The sequence below is a fragment of the Mustela putorius genome, unplaced genomic scaffold (genome assembly GCF_011764305.1).
Source record: "Mustela putorius furo isolate JIRA1106 unplaced genomic scaffold, ASM1176430v1.1 tig00003834_pilon_pilon_pilon, whole genome shotgun sequence".
Classification (NCBI taxonomy): Eukaryota; Metazoa; Chordata; class Mammalia; order Carnivora; family Mustelidae; genus Mustela; species Mustela putorius.
In genome coordinates this window covers 53764314-53779861 of record NW_025421987.1, presented here as the reverse complement: position 1 = coordinate 53779861, position 15548 = coordinate 53764314, and the positions used below count along the sequence as shown (strand labels likewise).

The 15548-nt window shown below is 41.7% G+C and overlaps 2 pseudogenes; both read right to left on the bottom strand.

Annotated features, from left to right (window-relative positions):
• Window positions 1–6241: 6241 nt before the first annotated feature.
• LOC101673955 lies at window positions 6242–7316 on the bottom strand (annotated as a pseudogene).
• An 853-nt stretch (window positions 7317–8169) lies between these two features.
• Window positions 8170–9445, bottom strand: LOC101674911 (annotated as a pseudogene).
• Between the last annotated feature and the right edge of the window lie 6103 nt (window positions 9446–15548).

Below are 15548 nucleotides of genomic sequence, written 5' to 3'. Positions count from 1 at the left end.
GAGCCTCCATTTTTGATTGCACCTCATTAATAGCTTTTTTTATTTCAATTTGGTTAGATTTTAGTTCTTTTATTTCTCCAGAAAGAGCTTTTATATCTCTCAAGAGGGTTTCTCTAATATCTTCCATGCCTTTTTCGAGCCTGGCTAGAACCTTGAGAATTATCATTCTGAACTCTAGATCTGACATATTACCAATGTCTGTATTGATTAGGTCCCTAGCCTTCGGTACTGCCTCTTGTTCTTTTTTTTGTGTTGAATTTTTCCGTCTTGTCATTTTGTCCAGATAAAGGTATATGAAGGGGCAAGTAAAATACTAAACGGTTGGCAACAACCCCAGGAAAATATGCTTTAACCAAATTAGAAGAGATCCAAAATCGTGAGGGGGGAGAAAGGGGATAAAAAGAGGTTCAAAAAGGAAGAAAAAAAAAAAAGAAAAAGAAAAGAAAAGAATTAAAAAAAAGAAAACACCTAAGAAAAATGTAAAAAAGAAAAAATATACATATTAGATAAACTAGTAAAAAATCGTTAAAAAAGAAAAAGGTAACAGTTAAAAAAAATTTTACCCGAAGGCGAGAAAAGAAACAACAAAAAATGAAAAAGAAAAAAATTAAATTAACAGCAAGAATAAGAAAAAAATCACAGGTAAAAAGCCATGAGTTCCGTGCTTGGCTTTCTCCTCCTCTGGAATTCTGCTGCTCTCCTTGGTATTGAAACCGCACTCCTTGGTAGGTGAACTTGGTCTCGGCTGGATTTCTTGTTGATCTTCTGGGGGAGGCGCCTGTTGTAGTGATTCTCAAGTGTCTTTGCCCCAGGCGGAATTACACTGCCCTTACCCAGGGTGAGTAATCCGCTCGGGTTTGCTTTCAGGAGCTTTTGTTCCCTGAGCGCTTTCCGTAGAGTTCCGGAGGATGGGAACACAAATGGCGGCCTCCTGGTCTCCGGCCCGGAGGAGCCGAGAGCCCAGGGCAGCACTCCTCAGTGCGCCCTCAGAGAACAGCGCCCAGTTACTCCCGTCTGCCTGACCTCCGGCCGCGCTCCGAGCTCACCGAGCCTGCGACCGGTTCAAGGTAACACCGAGCTGCGAGCTTACTGTCGGCTCTGTCTCTGTAGCCGGCTTTCCCGTTCCAATACCCGCAAGCTCTGCGACACTCAGCCACCCCCAAACCTTCTGTGACCCTGCGGGACCTGAGGCCACGCTGACCCCGTGTGGGCTTCGCTCCGGTTTAGCCTCTGGAGCGATGTCCCTCAGCGGAACAGACTTTTAAAAGTCCTGATTTTGTGCGCCGTTGCTCTGCCGCTTGCCGGGAGCTGGCCCCTCCCCCCGGGTCTGTCTTCCCGTCGCTTTGGATTCACTTCTCCGCAGGTCCTACCTTTCAGAAAGTGGTTGTTTTTCTGTTTCCAGAATTGCTGTTCTTCTTGTCTTCGATCTGCCGATGGATTATCAGGTGTTTGCAATCTTTAGATAAGCTATCTAGCTGATCTCCGGCTAGCTGAAGCAGTCTCAGCCTGCTACTTCTCCGCCATCTTGACTCCTCCCTCTATGTGTGTGTTTTGAGGGGAGAAAAGGGAACAAAGGAAGGATAAAACAAAGACTAATGTTAATATCTGCTTCTGGAGTTGGTGGGAAGAGAATGAAGGAAAGGGAAATGAGTGGCACTTCTTTGAATATGCTTTTTTATATTGTTCTGCTTTTGAACCAAGTAAAAGTCATCCATAAAGCAATTTAATAAAATGTAATAAATAAAAAGATTTTTAAAATTCAAAACTAAAATCAAATATAAAAAGAAGCAAATGAATCTCTATCAAGTTATTATCAAAATTTCTTGGCAGTCCCTTTATGTCCTCAGAATATATCTCACTAAGTACGTACAGAGGACTATGTTCAAAGTTATTTGAATTACTCTGTTCTGTACTATACATTGTACAATGATTTCACATCTTTGATGTTCTTAATTCTAAAGGAAAAGGGGAGACTACAAATGCTTAAAGTCCACTTCATAGATTTATGATTGGTATTAATATTAAAATTTTATGTATACAATTTTGTAGAATGTAAATATGTGAATGCTATTAGGAACCAGGATTTTCACAGTGGTCATGTAGAATGTTCTTGATCTTAGAAGATGCTTATTGAGGGGTGCCTGGGTGGCTCAGTCAGTTCACTCTTGATTTCGGCTCAGGTCATGATCTCAGGGTCATGAGATCAAGCAGGGAGTCAGGGTCTGTACTTCGTGCTTGGGATTCCCTCCCTCTCCCTCTGCCCCCTGCCCAGCTTGTGCTCTCTCTCTCTAAAATAAATAAATAAAATTCTTTAAAAAAAAAAAAAGATGCCCACTGAAGTTTTTCCAATAAAATTTCATGATGTCTGCAACTTTCTTTTAAATGATTCAGAAAGGGCGCCTGGGTGGCTCAGTGGGTTAAGCCGCTGCCTTCGGCTCAGGTCATGTTCTCAGGGTGCTGGGATCGAGTCCCGCATCGGGCTCTCTGCTCAGCGGGGAGCCTGCTTCCCTCTCTCTCTCTGCCTGCCTCTCCATCTACTTGTGATTTCTCTCTGTCAAATAAATAAATAAAATTAAAAAAAAATAAATGATTCAGAAAAAAAAGGCATGTGATAAACATAAATCAAAGGGAGTAAAATATGAGCAATTGATGAGTCTAACTGAAGAATAGTGATCTTTGTATAATTCTCATTTTTTCAATTTTTCTTAAGTTCAAAATTCCAATAATAATTTTTAAAATTGGGGCACCTGGGTGGATCAATTGTCTACTTTTGGCTCAGGTCATGTTCCCAGGGTCCTGGTATCAAGCCCTGCACTGGGCTCCCTGCTTCTCCCTCTCCCTCTGCCCTCCCTACCACCCCAATGCTCTTCACTTTTGTCTCCTTCTTTCAAATAAATAAATAAAAAGTCTTTTAAAATATTAACTAAAAATTTAAAAAATTAGAATAAGTGATATATCTTACTTGGCATTTTATAAAACACATGTTTAATAATTAGAAACACATCCTTTATTTTAATAAAAATAAGCTAGAATTTTGCTTCAGTAAGAATCATCAGCAAAAGTATCAAGGTCTTAGAAATTCTATCAGAGTTTTATTTCTTGCTCAGGCTTTCTACCTATCACAGTCAACACAGTCTGGTGCAAGAGGAAAAAGAGAGCTGTGGAAGTTCTCTTCCAAATAATGAAATGCCTGATTAGAAATGACATGTGTAACTCTTTAATCATATGACCCAACTCACCCCTAAAGGGAATAAGAAATTGGGAATTACTTGATGGGCAGTATTAATTACCATCTCACTTGTTCATTATGTTTCATGTCACAGTAAACACTGATAAATATTAGAAGTTAATATAATGTAGTGGTTAAGAACACAGATTCTGCAACCAGATTACCAGTTACTAGCTCAATCACTTGGCAGCTAATCTTGGGTAAGTTACTTAATCTCTTTGTGCCTCACTTTCTTCAGGTATAAAAATTGGGTCTAATAATAATTAGCTAGAAAGATTATGTGAGTTAACATAGTTAAAGCATTTACAACAATGGCTGGCATAGCACTATCATCAATAGCACTAGTATTTTATAGTATGAAACTCAGGATAATACATTAAAGAAATTTCTCATGTCCCTCCCCCAAATCAAGCAATACAAAGATTTACAGTGAAAAGTGAGTTTCTCTCACACATCACAGCCTCACCACCAGTTTTTCTCCCCAGATACCACAGTTACCAGCTGTGGCATTTAGGGATTTATTGCCTTCCAGCCCCCCATATCCTCTTCATTTCTCTGTTTCTGAAAAATAGAGCATCTTTCCTTGCCCCCCAGCCACAGTGTTCAGCTTTCCCAGGAGAGGACCCTGGTGGGACTTTGGAGGAAAGATGGGCTTCTCTTCCCGGTTCTGGTGGGCTTTCTGTTCTTGTGCCTGTGGTGCTAGGCAGGTATGTGGGAAACCCACTGATGGTGGGGGCCCAGCTGGCTTCTCCTGGGCCAGTTCTGCAACACTCCTGTAAGCAATTCCTGGCAGGTTTCTACTGTGATCACTGTGGCCCAGCCAGCTTCCCATCAAGTTCAGTGACACTCTCCATGGCAGTTCCCCCAGAGAATTCCATTAGCACCCCCAGCGAGTGATTTCTTTCTCACCAGTCTTAGACTACTGGTTCTTCACTGGAGGTATTTCCAGCTTGTCATTCCTTGCCTGTCAACTGTGAACCAGCTCCGACTTGAGGCAACCCAGCAAAATATTACATCATGGTGGGGAGGTGTCTTCTCCCTCTCTAAGAAGATCTGGGTCTAGCCTTGAGCTTCCACCTTTCAAGTTCATTTCTTTCTTGGATACTCTTTCTCATCCCTAAGGTATTTCTTCAGAGTTCCCTATTCTCACTCAGTAAATTTCTTATAAATAGCCACTTTTTTTTTCAGGAATAATTTTGTGATTTTTTTTTTTCAGAAACTTGGCTTCCAGATCACTGTGGGCAAGACCCAACTTGGCTAGAAGAGGCAATCCCTTGGCAGAGCCACACGGACAGCTCAGCTGGCTAAATTTTATTCTCAGAGAGGATCAGAGATAAAAACTGTCTGATTTCCTTGAAGTCTTGTTTTAGCAGTGAGGAGGGTGTAACTCTCATACTGAAAAGCAAGTAGTTTCAAGAAAAACTTCCATTATATAGTAGTCTTATAATGTATGCGATTGTGTTACACAAATTCAACTATAGGCATTCAGCAGAATTGTAAAAATAACAATAATAGTATACTAATGAGAGAAAAAACAGGACAAACCAACATTAAGTGCAAAACAAGCTTTCACCTGCCATTTTTCTCCCAGCATGGAACTAGAGTCCATTCAGTCTCCTCTGGTCCTAAGTGCCTCTCTGCCCAAAGCATGAGTCCAGTGCTTAAATATCTAGTGTTTAATATGGCCTCTAAAAGCTGGCTAACTTCTTCATCTGGTGCTCAACCGAACAATCAACAATCTTCCCCAACATTGTCAGCTACCTGGCTGCACTGGACTAACAGAGAAAATACAACAGTCTCCAATTTGATGTCTCTCCCAGGGTTTTCATGGGTCACTTTTGACCATAGGAATGTGTGTTCCTCTATTGAGTTCCTGTAACTATAGAGTTACCCTACCACATGAGATAAGACTTTTCTGGAGTCTCAAAGCTGACTAGAATCTGGTTTTGTCCATATTGTCAAGGCACATATTTTCTGAAAGCCAGGATTAACCCTACATCTGGGTTCAGTAGGGGCCATCAAGGAGATAAGATTAAAGGAAAGTCGATCAACCATGCTACACCCCATTTTCCATTCCCTTCACACACACACACCTACTCCCCATAAAAACGAAAAGTCTTAGAGAAAAATTTTTAATCTGATTGAGCTACCTGAATGAGTCAGCCCTTCAATCCTCAGTAGGCTCACAAGGATCAGTTTATCTCCTTAACCAACTTGATATTTAAATCCTACTGACTTTGGGATGCCTGTGTGGCTCAGTCGGTTGGGCATCTGCCTTTGGCTCTGGTCATAGTCAAGTCCCATTTTGGGCTCCTTGGTCGGAGAGGCGCCTGCTTTTCCCTCTGCCTGCTCTGCCTGCCACTCCCCCTGCTTGTGCTCATTCTCTCTGACAGATAAATAGAATCTTTAAATAAATAAATAAATACTACTGACTTCTCCAGTATCCTTTTTTTTTTTTTTAACTTGGCCCCTTTTCCATTAATGCAAAAAAAAAGTCTATTAGTTTTCCAGGCTTACCAAAACAAATTGCCACAAACTTTGCGGCTTAACACAGCAGGAATTTATTCTCACATCTCTGGAGACCAGAAGTCTAAAATCAAGGTGTTGGTAGGGTTGTACTCCTTCCAGAGCTCTGGGGGAGTCTTTGTTCTTTGCCTCTTCAGGCTTCTGGTGGCTGTCAGCATCCTTGGGTTTGTGGCTGCTTGTATCCCAAGGCCTTCCTCTATGCGTACCTCCTCTGTGTGTTTCAGGGAACTTTTGTCATTGGATTTAGGACCGACCCAGCTAATCCAAGGTGACCTTATTTCAAGATCCTGAACTTAATTCCATCTGCAAAGACACTTTGTCTAAGTAGCCTCATATTTATAGGTTCCAAGGGGTCGGGACATGAATGTGTCCTTTTTGTGCAGCCACCATTCAACTCATTACAAAATGATGCTGAGTCCTTTGTGTGGGTGGTGGGTGGGGATAAGGCTGGATACTCCTGTAATTTAACTTTTTCTTTTACCCTGGTCATGATGAACAGATCAAGTCAGCAGCCAGTATCAGCTCCCTGGGAAACTGTGATGAGGTCCTGCATCTGGCCAAATACAATTCAAAGTGATCTTCAACAGCTATGAAAATGTTCTGGAAAAGCACAGCTGCCCAGGTAAGGAAGTGTGCCAGGAGAAGTTGCTTTCTGGGCTGCAGGCAGCAGGGCATGCAGTACTTGGAAGTGCTGCAGCAGCTGTGGGGCAAGCAGCCTTCACAGTGGTACTGCTTTGTGCCGGGGACATTGACATTCCAGCGGCCATTCACTGGCAAATCCTCTCTTTCACAAATATATCTGACAGGGCTTCCCTTGAATGGAGTTCCAGCACTGGGGGCCAGGCTGGCCTGCTACTGCCCAGCTGAAATTGCACTTTCCACTGGGATGGGCTGCTCATGGTCTTGAACCTGGTCTGGATCTCTCACTGCCCCCTCCCCCTGCTTGAAGGTGCTAAGAAAGAAGTAGACCAGCGAAAGCCAGAAGACCAGGGCAAGCAGCCAGCTCTTCCTGGGGAGGAAACGGCGCCATGCCTTGGCGGCTAGGTTCAGGGTGCCAGGCGCGAATGTGGGGCATGGTGGCCAGGCTGTGGAGCTCGGCAGGCCGGGGCCCAGGAGGCATGGACCCTACTTGGCCAGCAGCCCCAGCCATTGAAGTGGGTGGCAGTCTAGCCAGTGGCCAGCAGCCACCAACTACTCTTCACTGTTCAAATTATTGTGTAATTTCATCTTGACAGATGAAACAGCTTCTGGTCATAGTCTTCCAGAGATATTCTTTGGCTGTTCAGTGTGTGTGTGTGTGAGAGAGAGAGAAAGAGATCTCTGTACAATGTTTTTTTAAAATAATTCAACCATTTTTGCATACTAGCACACATAGATTTTTCTCATTTTTAACAGTTGCATAGTATTCCATTGTGTAGATATACCATCCCTTATTTAAGCAGTTACTTATTAATGGAAAATTAGATTATTTCCACTCTTTTCTTCCCACAAATACTATAATAGTATTTTTTTACGTAGAAAAGCAATTTATTCCATTATAAGCACTTACACAGTTAGTCATGGAGAGTAACAGGCCTGCTGATGAAACAGGTCACCCAAAATAGAGATGGTATCAAACTAGTGGTTAAGGACTAACTCTAAAAAAAAAAAAAAAGCAACTCTTATCCAGGATTAATTTAATTTTAAAAACAAATACAAGCTATCAATTCACTCTTCTCAACTCAACTGGACAGTCAACCTGTGGTATGACTGTCAGGTAAAAACATACATCTTTACAACTTGGTGGTCCCAAGTTTTTAAAAAAAAACATTTCACAGAAAGGAAAGAAATATGAAAAGAGCTCAAGAAATACACTAACAAGCAAAAAAATATATGGGGAAAGAGGAACACATAGTTTTGACTTAACTGAAGAAACTGAGAGGAGACTGGTCTACATAGGGAAATGTGCATCCTGGAAAGTCAAGTGTGAAAACTTTAGAATAGGAATTTATATGACTTGAATCTCCCCCATTTCCTGAATAAAAACAACATCTTGTGGTATTTATACTTCATGCTCAGACACCTACCTCACTTGGCTCTATCCTTCCTCACTTTAGCCTTTACTTAAAAGGAGTCTGTAAAACTTGGGGATATAGCCTAAGAAGAAAAATAACCACACCCAATATTCCCCTTTCTGTGGCTACTTTAGACCTTTTGTTACTAGAAAATTCCTGAAGAAAATTTAAATATAAGTCTGTGGCTTTACTGAATCAAGTCCCCCAGTTAATATTTAGAAAACACCCTCTGTTTGGGCTAGTAACATCGTTGATGGTACCTATCATAGAGGGATAGCCAAACAAAGTCTGTGTCTCAAAACCAGTGTTAAATCAATCTCAGGGTTGAGAGGGGGTAAAAAGGGGAGTCTAAAATCACAAGAAGTGCAGACATATCTAGGACCCTTGTCCTGGATCCACGCTTCCTTCAGGATCTTCATCATTGTAAATGTTCTCTGCCATTTGCCACACTTGCATGATACTGTCTTCTGATACAGAACAAATCACCCAAGGTTCATTGGGATTCCAGGAGAAATCAGATATCTTGGCAGTGTGACCACCATGAATAAACAACAATTCTGGTGGTCCATCTTCGGCATCTTCCAGGGATTGTTCCTCTCCAATTTTACTTAAAACCCAAACATTCAGTCTGCGATCAGTACCACTGGAAGCCAAAATGGTCTCATTGTGAGGCGACCACTGAACCTGGAATATTTCATCCTTATGTGATTCAAAGGAATGCAACTTAAGTTTCAGATTTCTCAGATCCCACAAGGCAACAGTCTTGTCGGCTGATCCTGTGGCCAGAATGAACTCACTGTAAGGATTGAAAGAAAGGCAGTTCACTTCAGCAGTGTGAGCATCAACTGAGTGGCTTGGTTTGGAAGTATTGTTTGAACGAGTATCCCAGATCATAAGTTTCTGATCATCAGCAACTGACCCAAACAGAGACTCATGATGCCAAGAAACGTCTTCTACTACCGCTGTATGCCCTGTAAAGATGGTCTTCGCATCCACAACTTTTCCTTCCTTTGGAACAGCACTGATGTCCCAGAGGCAGATGGTGTGGTCGTCTGAAGCACTAAGTAAGTGAGATTTGGGTTCCAAGAAAGTCCATAGCCCTCCTTCTGATGTCCATGGAGACGCAGGTCTGGGTTGCACTCTCCAGAAGGGTCTGGTTTGGAAGGATGTTTTGTATAGTCAAAAACAAGAACATCACTGGATGATGTCTTTGTCGCAATGATGCAAGGGTTCTGGGGCATATAACGTGCCCGGTTTACTTCTCCTTCGTGGTTGATCTTGATTTCTATTTCAATTTTTCCACTAACTGAGCCAAAACCTCCAAATTCTCCTTTCTCACTGTCATAGGTGAAGCATCAAACTGAGCATCATCGTTAGGGAGCTGCACACTGGCTATCACAAGATGGTTTTGTTCATCGGACGTGTGTGTTCCCAGGACAAGTTGATGAATGCTGAAGTCTTTCCCTTCTGGTCTGGTTACATCTGGAAGCCACTGCACAGTTAGGCTAGGCCACTCCAGGGCATGGGTCATCACCAAATCGTAAAGAAAAGGGGTGTTCTTTTTCCATATTTTGTACTCTTCGTTGATCACACGTTCTTCTACTGCATCATCAAAGGCTGCTTCCTTGTTGACCATGGCGGGCAGGCAAGCCGGGGGGGATCCCGGGGTCGAGTGTTGCGGGAGGGGCAGGGAGGCTATGGGCCTATAATAGTATTCTTATTAGAGAGGTCCATATGCCCATGTATAAGCCTATCTTATCTGAAAAATGACTTCCTGGAAAAGATTCTACCTTCTTAAATTCTCTCCAAGCTATCTCCAGGCTTACTGCTTCCACCATATTATATGCATGCTTCATTAAAAAAAATTAGTGTTTTTTATTAATTAAAATTAAGAAAGCATTTTGCATACATTTTAATCATTAGGGGTGCCTGGTTGGCTCTGTTGGTTAAGCCTCGGATTGTTGATTTTGACTCAGGTCATGGTCTCAGGGTCATGGGATTGAACCCCATATCTGGCTCTGTGATCAGCAGAGTCTGCTTGTCCCTCTCCCTCTGCTCCTCCCCACCACTAGCTCTCTCTCTCTCTCTCTCCCACTCAAATAAATAAACATTCATTTTTAATTTTTTAAAAGATTTTATTTATTTTTTTGACGTGGAGAGAGAGATCAAGTAGGCAGAGCAGCAGGCAGAGAGAGAGGGGGAAGCAGGCTCCCCACTAAGGGAAGGCAGAGGCTTAACCTCCTGAGCCACCTAGGCGCACCTAAATAAACTTTTAAAAACCATGTAAAATCGGTGAAAAACATAACCCAAAGAAGATTATCATCAGATTTTTTAAAAAAGATTTTATTTATTTATTTGACAGAGAGAGAGAGAGAGACAGTGAGAGAGAGAATACAAGCAGAGGGAGTGGGAGAGGGAGAAGCAGGCTTCCTGCTGAGCAGGGAGCCCAATGCGGGTCTTGATCCCACGACCCTAGGATCATGACCTGAGCCAAAGGCAGACACTTAACCCACTGACCCACCCAGGTGTCCCTATCATCAAATATTTTGAGATAGGAATACCCATGCAGACACACACACACACACACACACACACACACACACACTTTTTATGTCCTTAGAATAGAAATTTCTCCTTGGGAATCCATTATACACTTTTTAAAGTTGATTACATTTTCCTCATACTTGTGCCAAGTTGTCTGCTAAAGTAGTAACATAAAACTAGATGAAAATAGTTTAATAGATTTTGAATTACTCCTGGTTACAACTTGATTGCTCATTTTATTCTTGCAGCAGTTAACTGCCTGTATCCTGGTACTATCCTCTGACATTTCCACTTCTGTATTAGCATATCTATTTTCTTGATTACCAAAACATCTTTCACTCTTCCTTCTCTTATTCTCTATCTATTCAGTCCTCATGTCCTGTTATCCTTTTTTCTTTTCTTTTGTTTGAAGTGAGGTATATGGAGATATCCAATTTCTATACAGTGAAATTCACCCTTTGTAGGTGCATAGCTTTGATAAATGTCTGCAGCTATGTAGCTACCACCATGATAAAAATACTATATGAAATACTTCCCATCACCCCGGAATGTTCCATGTGCCCCTTGGTAGGCAAATCCTTCCCATACTCCAGCACCTGGCTGTAACCACTCGTCCAATTACTGTACCACTAGCTTTGTTTTATTCAGAATGTCATATCCACAGAATCATATGGTGTGTAGTTTGGCTTCTTTCACGCAGCATAAGGCTTTTGAAATTCATCCATGTTGCCCTCTCAGTAGGTCATCCCTTTTTATTGCACACTGTTCTGCTTATGAACGTACATTTTATCCATTTGCTAGTCAATACTTCCAACTTTGGTGATTACGAATAATGCTGCTCTAAACGTTCCTGTCAGTCTTTGTGTGACTTAAGTTTTTTGTTTTCTTGAGTAAATACCTAGTAGTGAAATTTCTGCATTGCGTGGTACATATATATTTACTTTTATAAGAGACTGCCAAACTCTTTTTCAAAGTGGCTTGCTTTGCATCCTCCCCCAAATTTGGCCTTCTTTCTTTGTTTCTTTTTATTTTTTAAAACTTGATTTCTTTATTTGACAGAGAGAGCACGAATGGGAGGGACAAAGGGAGAGGGAGAAAGAATCTCAAGCCCAGAGCCCATCATGGGCCTCAATCTCATGACTCTGAGAAGGGGACCTGAGCTGAAACCAAGAGTTGGTCACTTAACCCACTGCATGACCCAGGTACCCTGGCCTTCTTTATTTCTGATGGAATGACTGCACTTTTCTCTGCGATGATCCCCTCCAGACTCTGTCTGATCCATCCCTCAAATGAGCCTCTAAAATGCCCTCCTCTCTTAAGTGGCTCTGATTTCCTCAGGATAAATACCAAACTCTTCAGCCTGACCCGTACAAGACTCTTCAAGCTCTGAGCTCCTTCTTCACCCACACTTCCAACCATGTTCATTCCTATTCAGGTAGCAGGACACTGTCTCTAAGTTGCAGACTGGGCCCCTCTTTCCTAACTCGGAACTTCTGTGTGGCCTAATGTGGTTGTTTGGGCGAAGCATTTATTTTCTACATTGAATACCCAGCATGGATACACTCTCTGAATTTTGGGTAGTGTTGGCATTTATGCAACTGAGTATCTACCAGTGTACTTCTTCTCCAACTATTTTTTATGAAAATTTTCAAAAACTCAACAAAGTTGAAAAACTAGTGGAATGAACATTGATTCAACTCAACAAATGTTAATGTTTTGATAGGTTTAATTCCTTTAGCCATCTACCATACTTAGATACTTCTCCGTCCCCTTCTCTTCCTTCTCTTCCTTCCTTTCCTTCTTTCCCTCCCTGTCTTCCTCCTCCTCCTTCTCCTCCCCCTCCTCCTTCTTCTCTTTCTCCTTTCCCTCCTCCTCCTCCTTTTGCTAAACCATTTCATATTTCAGATGTTTACTAAATCATTTGCTAAATACACTTTAAGTGTATGTATCTCCTAAAAATTAGAACCTCCTTCATAATTACATCATTACTTTACCTTAAGTAAATTTAAAACACCTTCTTATATTGTCTAATATTCTTTGTAGTAACAGTTTTTCTATTGTCCCCAAAATATATTTCACCTCGTTGTTTCCCAAGCCAGGATCCAATCAAGCTTCACACATGGCATCTCTCTACCATGTGAATGTTTAACTTTGATCGAGTCTGCATTTGTCCAGCTACCAGCTTCTTCACCTTGATGACTCAGTCGTGTCCCTGCCCTTCCAAGAAATCTCCCGTGAACCCCTAGCTCCACTCAAGTTCCCTGCCTTGCTGTAATTTCAAGACACCTATGTTTAAATCTATTGGGAGATTTGACAACTTTGTATGACAAACCTGTTGTTGAACTTTTCTATTCCACAATTAGATTCCAAGCATCTGGAGGGGAAAAAAATGGGTAGGGTGTTCTTTGTCTTCCTGCTAATTTCTCAATACACACTTAAAGAATAAGTGATAGACTGCAGTTCAGTTCTTTGGGCCCTCATTTGGGAGAGTTGCAATAAGTAAGTAGATTGTGAAGACCAGAGCCAGGATGAAGAGGGAAAAGAAGAGGTAAGACAAAGGTTTGGAAGGGTCATTCCAAATACGGAATATTGCTTGGAGAGCTTTGAATCTGAGTTGTATACTCCTTCCCCTCTTTCAGTAGGTGAAACACTAGATGTTTACCATGAATTCAAGATAAATGTAGCATCTAGCAGCATCATAAACGTTTTGGCCAGATTAATTCTTGAGAAAGAATTATAAAGACACAAATCAAGGCTATTGTAGCCCAATGGCCCATTTCTGTTTACACAGCTGTTCTAGTGCTACTTTCCTAGCATGTTTTTAAGGAAATATCCACTTCCAGTGGATAGATTGGGCCTTGACAACAACTTTACGCCCATGGTCATGGGAGAAAATCGCAATTCATCTACTTTGAACTTCTAGGATGAAATTTCTTCCTGAATAGTAACCTTTTCTGCAGTTAAATTTTCATCTCTGTGGCAGACTTTTCTTTTGAATAAACTTCTTCCAGATACTTCCTTCTTCTCCACTTCCCATCACCTGTGGGATTAATTCCAGGATCACACATTTACTTTGCTTCCAAAGTGACTCAGGGGCTGCACAGCAAGACTATTTTAGGTGGAGTGTTTCCTCCTGAGTCATCTTGTCCCCTGGTAGCAAGCATCCTGCGGATTTCCTCAGCTCTGCTGTTGAGAACAGGAAGCCAAGGCCAGAAATGGCCAGTAAGCACAGCAGCCCCAGTGACTCTCCCTGGTTCCTGGAGGACCAGCAAGAAAATCCGGATTTAGTAAGAATTCATTAGCAAGAAAATTGGGAATTTACTGGAGACAAATGGCTTCAGGAATCTACTTTATGAGCATACATATTTTTTTCAGGAGGCAGGTTAAAAAAGAGTTTTCTTAGAAATGAAATCAAGTAATTTTTTTTCCTTGTCTGGAGAGACTTCATTAGATGTTTCCATTAATGGGATCACCAAAATAAGGTCATTACTCAACTCCCCTTACCACAGTTTTATCAGGTTTTCCAGCCTGTCATATCCTCTTCATTACTTTTGTCACCATCACCTTTACTGAATGGTTTTCCAAATGGCAATTTGTCCTGTACCTCAAGTCTTCATAACCACCTGTGACATAAAATCATCACTAGAGGCATCTTTCTGGGGTCAACTAAGACTGTGGAGTATTAGCAATGCATGCTGCCTTTCCCTGACCCTATGTCCACAGCAGACAGCACTCATCTATCTCGTTAACCTATCTGGCTACCAGTGTGTCTTCAAAATAACATTGTAGGCAGCCACTACCCAGGAATCAGAATATCCACATCCAAAACCTATTTGCAATAAAGAGGAAGGGATTAACACACAGAAGTGTATCAGGCAAGGGCAGTTGAAGAGTCCAAAGAATATAAAAGTCTTGGATTCATCTCCAAGTTCTTGGGCAAGTTGAAAAATTTTTTTCTTATGTTCATTATTTTTTCCAAATGCAAAATGAGATTAACAATGCTTTCACCTTAATGTCATTGAACTCATTTTTTGTTTTAATATATGTGAAAGCTTCTAGAAGTTTCTAGCATGAAAAAGACATCTAATGAGTATTAGATGTCAGTTCATCATGATTACTTTGAGGGACACCCTGGTTGGGAGTGACTTCTCATCTCAGTGGTATTGAAATTTACTAGAAGCCATAGTGTTGATAGAAGATGGAAAATCCTCAACGATTCCACTCTCTGTAAACTTTAACAAAAAGTATTTAGTCACTCTTCTTCAAAGTACAAAGTAATCAGCAATAAAAAATTTTGTAAAATCTCAGCTAAACCCTCTCAATTCCTTTTTCCATCCTCTGGCCTCACATCCTACCTCGCCTCTCACTTTCATGGTCATACCTTGTTAGTCTGTGGGGGCCACTATGACAAAATACTACAGACTAGGGTGCTTAAACAACAGAAATTTATTTTCTCAAGGTAATAGAAGCTTGAGGTCCAAGATCAAGATGTCGGCAGGTTTGGTTTCTCTTGAGACCTCTCTCCTTGGCTGACAGACAGCTACTTTCTTGTGTCCCCACTCAGCCTTTTCTCTGAACTCCAGGTGCACTTGGTATCTCTTTGTATGTTCAAATTTTTCTTCTTATAAGGACACCAGTCACATTGGATTTGGGCCCACCCTACCAGCCCCATTTTAACTTAATTACCACTTTAAATATGTCACATTCTGAGGTTATAAGGATTAGTGCTTTAACATAATGAATTTTGAGGGGATACAATTCAGCCCATTATACACCTTTAAACTTTGCCTTCATCAATTTCTGAAACTTTTTTTTTTTTTAGAGATTTTATTTATTTATTTGTCAGAGAGAGAGCAAGTGAGCACAGGCAGACAGAGTGGCAGGCAGAGGCAGAGGCAGAAGCAGGCTCCTGCCAAGCAAGGAGCCCGATGTGGGACTCGATCCCAGGATACTGGGATCATGGCCTGAGCCGAAGGCAGCCGCTTAACCAACTGAGCCACCCAGGCATCCCATCTGAAACTTTTTTTTTAAGGTTTTATTTATTTGACACAGAGACAGAGAGTACAAGTAGGCAGAGCAGCAGGCAGAGGGAGAGGGAGAAGCAGGCTCTCTTTTGAGCAGGGAGCCTGATGTGGGGCTCAATCCCAGGACCCTGGGATCATGACCTGAGCCACGCAGGCAGGTGCCCAATTTCT